Source organism: Diadema antillarum, unplaced genomic scaffold (genome assembly GCF_040938485.1).
Source record: "Diadema antillarum isolate AM-2024a unplaced genomic scaffold, OU_Dant_1.0 seq00002294_RagTag, whole genome shotgun sequence".
Lineage (NCBI taxonomy): Eukaryota > Metazoa > Echinodermata > Echinoidea > Diadematoida > Diadematidae > Diadema > Diadema antillarum.
Window position 1 is genome coordinate 48,420 of NW_027272916.1, and position 6,887 is coordinate 55,306.

General features: G+C 42.2%; 1 pseudogene; it reads right to left on the reverse strand.

The window, feature by feature from the left end:
- Nucleotides 1-4,077: 4,077 nt before the first annotated feature.
- On the reverse strand, nt 4,078-5,539 carry LOC139714488 (uncharacterized; annotated as a pseudogene).
- Nucleotides 5,540-6,887: the final 1,348 nt, after the last annotated feature.

Genomic DNA, 6,887 nt, shown 5'->3' on the forward strand with positions numbered 1-6,887 from the left:
TATGTATATTGTTTCTTTGTTCGGTTATAACGAAATTCCGATATAAAGAAAGAAAACTGCCGGTCCCGAGGACTTCGTTATTAACGGGAGTCCACTGTATATGTACAGTAGGATGTATATGACATGATGGTAATTCCTATGAATTATCAATCAGATAAAGTGACCAATTCCTTTATCTCAAATAAGGTAAACTGTCCCCTTTTTTCCTGTTTTCTTTTTTTTCCTGTCCATAGATTCACACTTAGGTTCTCTTCACCCTTACAATACTCTGAAGCTGGAAGGACTCTCATCAAAAGGGCACCCATCATGGAAGACCCTGGCTGTAATACCACAGGTTTGTGTAAAGTGAAATATGATTTGAAAGGGAATGAGTCCATATTTGATTGGATATTTTGTCACAAAATAAGAAGAGCTTTTGGTACATTCCAAATGTTTTGTGGAAAGTAAATGTTTATAGAGTTGTAAGTTAATTATTTGCCCCCCCCCACAAAAAAAAAGAAAAAAAGAAAGGTTGATAGATATCATTGAAGCAAATTTGATAAGTTTTGCAATTATGCTGCTTCTTCTTTTTTTCACATCAACCTCAAATAATATAAAAGGTGATGGTTACTTTGAGCATAGATAATACATGTAGTAATATTTTCAATGTCAACCGGGGTTTGAAACTAACTGATAATATAATGTTTTTGAATGTTGCACTTTTGATGGCACTAGATAAAATGTGAAGAAAAGTTTGTTTGTTGTTATTAACAAATTTGTTGTAAATTCATTTCTCACTATTTGTCCAGGAACCTGCAGGACCAAATCCAAATCCATTTCACCTCCTGACTGTCGACATCGAGGTAATGACGTTGTTTTGAGGAATTGTGCATACTTTCATGTTCTCCAGTACATCCCAGGCCTGAATCGCAAACGCGTCTGCCAAGGATTTCATTGCCACCTATATTCAGAACATGAGTGATGTCATCGCTTAGTGCAACCACTCGCCAGCCTGTTGGAGGAAAGGGAGCCATGACGTCGTAGCAGTACGTAGTGAACGACGTGCACTGAAAATCAAAATGGGCGATATCATCCCAGATGTGACAAACGGACTGTAGCAATCTGGAACCACTCTTGTACAAGAAAGGTGGCTGTGTCACAAAATCAGAAAGTCGCTATTAGTAATATGTGGGATTCCTTTTGCACCAGATGGCCTTCTCGTGGAGGTGGAAGGAACAGTTCTCTGCACCTGCACCAACATTTCTGCAGGGATTGCTTCAACTTTGGCTGTGTAGTGCACATTTGGGCTGGAATAGCCCAACACGAAGAGCGCACCAATATTTCATCCAAACCTCTCTCACAAGATTAGGATATTCCAAGTAATTACCATTCAAGGTACAAAGATTGATCAACTTAAATATCCCATATATTCAGGTCAATTCTGGAAATTGCTTTGAATATTTCCAGCATCTCGCTCTTAAGATAAGAAAGTTGATAACGTTATATCCCAATAAATTCACGGTGGTTTTACTTCTTCTGGCCCATTGATAGGACAGAAACCTTTTACCTCAGCTGAATTTAGGCAACAAATTCTCATTTAGAGCTTTAATGTCTCATGTGTGTTAACTTGAAGTTATAAGAATATCCTTAAATACGGTTCTTGTTTTGCTGCTTACAGTGATTGTACGTCTCTGGCCTCTTAACACTGTAAGGTTAAAATGTGATTTCCATCATACGAGCAAGGAAATCTTTTAATATGTTGCTTGAATTCATTGCAAATCATAGTTTGCCTTGCCCGTTTGAGGTACTCATGTACATATGCACCAGATGCAGTATCAATTGAAAAATTTGACAATAATGTGTTTGTAGTGTACATATTCTTTGCAGGCAGAGCCTACTAACTTGATACAGGAATATTGGCAACTGAAGCAGTTCACTAAAAATGATACTAATCCTGAGTGCTTACCATACAAAATTATAGGTTGACTGCAGTGTATGTGTTACAGCCAAAGGAGAGACAAGAAATTCTAAAGGTTCAGATGTTAATGGAAAATTGAATCACTCTTGAGGTTTTTACATTGCTAGTAACATGGTGAGGATTTGGTTACTTTGGGTTCTACACCTGCCCTCTCTTTACTTATATTGAAGTTAGATCTCCAAGCTCACACAAAAGCAAAACACAAACTTCCACATAGCTTCTATGTACAATAGGATCTTACATGTTTCCCAGTAATCTACATCAAATACACGAGCATGAGCTTTACTTTCATTAATATTCCTGTAATTGCCACTGCTGTTTCTAAATCTATATTTTCTTATTCAGAATGAATATGAAGTGCAACCAACCTTGCTTTACTTGACCTTGCGTGGATCTAGCGATATTCAGCTACATTGTAAGTTATTCATTTCCCTGAGAGCATTCATTACATTTCAGCAGTGTGTTATGTATGTTCAAACAGATTGATATACATAGTACCTGTGGTGTGCAAGACATGAGTAGACAATTGAATGGTTTGCATGACATGGCTGCACACTAACCCATTTTTTGTTTTACTGGCCATATCCATCTGTTTGACCAGTAGGTAACCCAGTTTGTCCATTTTCACTGGTCCATTCCTGAAAAATTACTGGTCCAACGGTGATTGAGTCCTGGACTGTTTTACCAGTGCCAGTGGGCGGTGTTGTGCATAGTGAGATTACCTCAACCGATGGGAGTACTATAAGGAGATTGCCATTAGATTTAGCCTGATGGTCAAAACTAATTTATGTGATCCTCGTCCAAAAGTTACTCTTCAGTGGTGAACTGATAGAGAAGACCATGTTAACCCATTGAGGACGTTTTGAGTTTGATACAATGGAGTCAAAAGGGGCCTGAGCTTTCGATCCTAGCAGAATCTTCGTCAGAGGCAAAATGACAAACAGGCAGGGAAAGCAATCACATATAAGGACTTCACACAACAAGAACAGACAGGGACAGGCTGGGTACACAAAACAAAGAAAACAAAGGAGAGGGTGGGAAGTCATGGGCAAGGAGCCCAACAGGTAAAGGGAGGGGGATTAGAGCGAGCAGGAGGGTGGACAGACAAAAGGCAGAGGAGAGCGGACAGACAAAAGGCGGAGGGGGGTCAGTAATGATCATGAGGATCAAGGAGGCAACCATTGAAGGAAAGGATGAATAGGGAGGCAACATCAAAGAAGATAAGGAACACCAGAAGGATATGGAAAGGGAAAGAGTGAAAAAAGCAACAGCAAGGGAAGGGGGGGGGGGGCTGAACAAACAGGGAGCCCTAAAGGTGTACCAGGAGGAGGCAACAAAAGGAAGTAATCAAACATATCAAAGTATATACACATATAATAATGGCAAAAGTGACAATGGAATAACAGTAATGAAAACAATAATTAATATATATATATATATATATATATATATATATACAGATAGATAGATAAAAGAAATAAAATAAAGCACATGTGAAAACTAGGGGAGAGAAAACTGTATACATGTAAGTAGATAAGCAGGCAGGGCAAAATAAGCACAAGTATGTATAAACAAACAAACCTAGTGTGTGTATGTGTAGGCGGAAAAGGCTGTATAAAAAAGACTCGGGCTATAGGAAGGAATAAATTGGGGAAAAAAGGATCTGCAAATGAAAAAAGCGCAAAGAAAGAACAAAATCAAATTAAAAAATGAAAAAGAGAAAAAAAAGAGAAAAAAAAAAAAAGAAAAATAATAATGGTGGTAATAATAATGAAAAAATAAAGGTGGTTAGTCATTTCCCTCCTGGATGTTGAGGCCATGGGGTTGGATGGTGTGAAGTCGTCTCATCCAGAGCTTCTCTCTGCTGGTTCTGACTGTGTCTGGACGAGTGCCTAAAGATTCAATGCCCTGTAGAGTCATATCAGTGATGGAATGATCGGGTAGATTGAAATGGTAGCCCACTGGAGTGTCGAGCTTGGCTGTGTTGACAGTAGATCTGTGTCCATAGAAGCGTCTTTTGAGTGTAGTCTTGGTTTCCCCAACATACTGGATTCTACAAACTCTGCAAGTGATGAGATACACAACATTAGTGGTAGTACAAGTGATGTTTCCCTTTGTGTGGTGAGAGAGGCCGGTAGAGTTGCTGGTGAAAGAGTCACTTTCATGGATGTGTATGCTACAAATGATGCACCTACTGGCTGAACATTTGAATGTGCCATGCTGTAAAGGAGAAGAATTGTCAGTGAGGGAGGGTACTTCAGCACGGACGATGAGATCCTTAAGGTTGTGGGGGCGTCGGTATGCCAGGATGGGAGTATCTGGGACGGCCTGTAAGAGACGATCAGAGGTGTGAAGGATATGGTGATTATCACGAAGGATATTGTGGAGAGAGGGTAGATTGGGATGGAAAGTGGTCACAAGGGGTATTCTGTCAGTGATGTCCTGCTTGTTGGTTTTCGGTTTGAGAACTTCAGATCTGGGGAGAGAACGAACTTTGTTGATGGCTTGTTGAATTCTCCTGGTACCATAGCCCCTGGCTGCGAGATGTCTCTTCAGGTTCCTGGCATGGAAAGAAAACTCAGAATCCTCAGAGCAGATACGGCGAAGTCTGAGGGCTTGACTGTAAGGGATACTGGTTTTGCAGTGGCGGGGGTGGCAGCTGGCTGAGTGGAGGTACTGATGGGTGTCTGTGGGTTTAGTGTAGAGAGTGGTGGTGACATGGTTAGACTCCTTCCTAACGGTGACATCGAGGAAGTTGGTCTTTTCTTGGGAGAAATCAGAAGTGAATTTGATGGTTCTGTGGAAAGAATTGATGTGGTCAATGAAAGTATGGAGGCTTTCTTCCTCCCTGGTCCAGATGAAGAAAATGTCATCGATGTAGCGCCACCAGATCCATGGACGACAGGGGGCTGAATCTAACATCTGCTGCTCTAGCTTGGTCATGAAGAGACAGGCGAAGGAGGGAGCCATCCTGGTACCCATAGCTGTGCCAGATACCTGTAAGTAGTGCTTGTCCATGAATGTGAAGTTGTTTTTCGTCAGTACATGTGACATGAGGGATTTGATGTCAGATATGGGGGGGTTGGAATGGCCGCTGCAAGTCAAAGCCTCACAGGAGGCTAGAATACCTTCATCGTGGGGAATATTGGTGTAGAGAGAGGAGACGTCGAAAGTACCGATGATTGCTGTCTCGGGTATCTGGTCCTTGATGTCATCGAGTTTCCTGAGAAAGTCTGGTGTGTCATGAATGTAGGAGGGTGCGAGTGAGACAAGAGGTTTAATGTGGTGATCAACAAAGAGGGAGATGTTCTCTGTTGGGGAACCATTTCCAGAGAGGATGGGACGACCGGGATTGCCAGGTTTGTGGATCTTGGGGAGGAGATAGAATCGGGCAGGTTTGGCATTAACGGGGGAGAGAAATTTGTGAGCCTTCTTGGTGAGGTGTTCATGTTCCTTCATGTCATCGAGTGTCGACTGGATCTGTTGGGAGAAATTATCGGTGGGATCAAAGTCAAGAAGTGTGTAGTGGGAAGGATTGCGGAGATGTTTCATGGCTTCATCGATGTACTGCTGGCGGTCCATTACTACAACAGCTGATCCTTTGTCTGCGGGCTTGATGATGATGTCAGGCCTGTTTTTGAGAGATGAGAGAGCCTGGCGTTCTTCCTTTGGGAGATTGTCATGTGATGCAATGTCGAGCGTATCTGCGGAGTGGACTTGAGATGAGACAGCTTTGATGTACGTTTCCAGGGAGGGAACTCTGTTCTTGGGGGGAATCCATGAGCTTTTAGGATGAAAGGGCTCAGGAGCAGAAGGGGGTTCATCGAGAAAAAACTCTTTGAGGCGTAACCTGCGGTAGAAAGTAGAGAGGTCTTGGCTGAGTGCTATCTGATCGACCTTGGGTGGAGTGGGGCAAAACTTGAGACCTTTTGAGAGAAGAGACGTTTCTGCTTGAGATAGGGGAGAAGAAGAAAGGTTAACGACAGAAGTGGAGGATGCATCAGTGGATGTGGTGTGTCGCCTGAATCTGTTGGACCTTTGACGTTTCTTCGTGAAGTTGCCTATTTTCTTGTTCCTACGAGCAGTGAGGTCAGACATATGTTTTGAGAGACAAGATTCAATTTCATCATTGTATTTGAGCCACTGGGTGTCGGTGCAGCAAGAGCGAAGTTCAGTCTCCAGTCTGTCGATGTCAGCTGAAAAGGAAGTGAGAGAGGCAGCACACTGTTCGGAGAGAATGTTAATCAAACGGATGGAAGCTCCATGTAGAGTCTGGTTCCAGCGTTTCCGTAGTTCAGGCGAGAGTGTTCCAAGAGCTGGAGTGCAGTGGAGTTGGAGACCTGTGGGTATCATGCGGTTGAGGGAGTAGAATCTGTAATTATCCTGGTGAAATGAGAATCTGAGGGCCTTGAGCTTGGTTTTCCTCAGTTGATGAAAAAGAGATAGATGGTTAGCCATGGTAAGCATGGGACAGAGAAGAACAATGATAGCCAAACAAGGGAAGGAGAAATACATAACCTGTCAGAATTGAGGGAAATTCAAAAAGGGGAGCAAGATTGACCTGTAAGGCGGATAAATCAAAGGGAAAAGGGTAAGTACAGTCGGTCAATGTACAGCTAGGCCAACCTGTGCTAAGCAGAAAAGTGAGTGAAGAGAAATGATAAAGGGAAATGAGACAAGCTCAGAGATAAAGGCATGGAACTGAAGAGAAAAGTACCAGGAACGGAGACAAACACCTGAAAAGAAAGTAACAAATACGATACAAACAAACAAATATAACACTGTGGAAACAAAGATACTACAAGTCGAGAAGTGGGAGGGAAACAGGGCAAGGAAAGAGACTGAACTGGAACAAAGCAATAAAACAATTAAAACAGAACAGAGAAGACAAAGAGGATAAGGAGGATCACGTGGGCGTGATGCAACAGCA